Source organism: Lissotriton vulgaris, chromosome 8 (assembly GCF_964263255.1).
Source record: "Lissotriton vulgaris chromosome 8, aLisVul1.2, whole genome shotgun sequence".
Taxonomy (NCBI): Eukaryota; Metazoa; Chordata; class Amphibia; order Caudata; family Salamandridae; genus Lissotriton; species Lissotriton vulgaris.
The window spans coordinates 139,917,234-139,918,400 of record NC_141696.1 but is presented as its reverse complement, the minus strand read 5'-3'; positions in this window follow the sequence as shown (position 1 = coordinate 139,918,400).

Below are 1,167 nucleotides of genomic sequence, written 5' to 3'. Positions count from 1 at the left end.
GTTCTCCACCCAGGCTGCATTACAGCCTCAATGGAGAACATGCCTAGGGTCCCAGTCCCCGTCTGAGCACCGAAGCATGGCACTCAGACCAATCACAATACTGCATTGGCCCCCACCCACTCCCTGCCACCCCTGATCCGTGCCGTCCATGATGGGAACGTTGAGTAGTTGGTCCAACTGTAGGAGGAACATGAGTTGTAATGGTAGATGACTGAATGGCAGTGTCTTACTCAAAAAGCTCCCACTGTGTCATTTTCATTTCCAAGCGGTGTGGCCACAGTGTGTTACCATGATTTTACTAATCCAGTTGGGCAGTGGTATGCCTGTTATCCGATAGTTACCATTACCCTATGCAGGGTGTTGTTTGTAGCATGTCTAACCTTTGTTGTCTGTGCTGTTCTTCCAAATGTGTTAGGTTCTATTTTTATATTCCCCATACAAAAGGTGATTAGTCGTCATGAGACTGTGGTTTTTTAGATGCGAAAGGACAATATGGTCACAAAGGTCGAGATCAGGGATACTCAAAGTGCGGCCCGGGGGCCACATTCGGCCCTCCTGACCTTTAACTGCTTAACCGCGGTGCAAATTCCGCTGCCGTTTTAACGAGTGGGCGGGCCGCGTCGGCCAACGGACGTGTGCAGCACTGGCCAAGTAGTGCTCGCGACGGCCATTGGCCGACGAGATTACGAAAGGGGTTAATTGCGGCCCCCAGGGGAATAGCAGCACTGAGCTGCTGTTCACTTGACAGAGCAGGAACATTCAGAAAGCTACAGAACAAATGGTCATACTTTATTTATTCATTTTACACATTATCTAAAGTACCCATAATGAAGAAAAGAAAGAGCCCTAGACAACTTATCTTTAGGATCACCTTTAATTTTAAAGACATCTTGCACTAAACATGTGAAAACATGGTAACTCTCTGCAAACTTTTTTTTTTTTAAAGTGTATTTTTGTAAAAAAAAAATTAAAGTATATTTTTATTGTTTTTCTTGACAGGGTACAAATAAACCACATAACAATTAAAGCAATTACAGCAATTCGCTGTTTCATTTGATATACATAAATTACGTAAAGGCGTTTTGTACATGGTCATTCGGTGGCTGATTGGAATGTCCCGATGGGCTAGCTGTCTTTATGGCTTGGTTGTAAAGGACCCCTTAATTT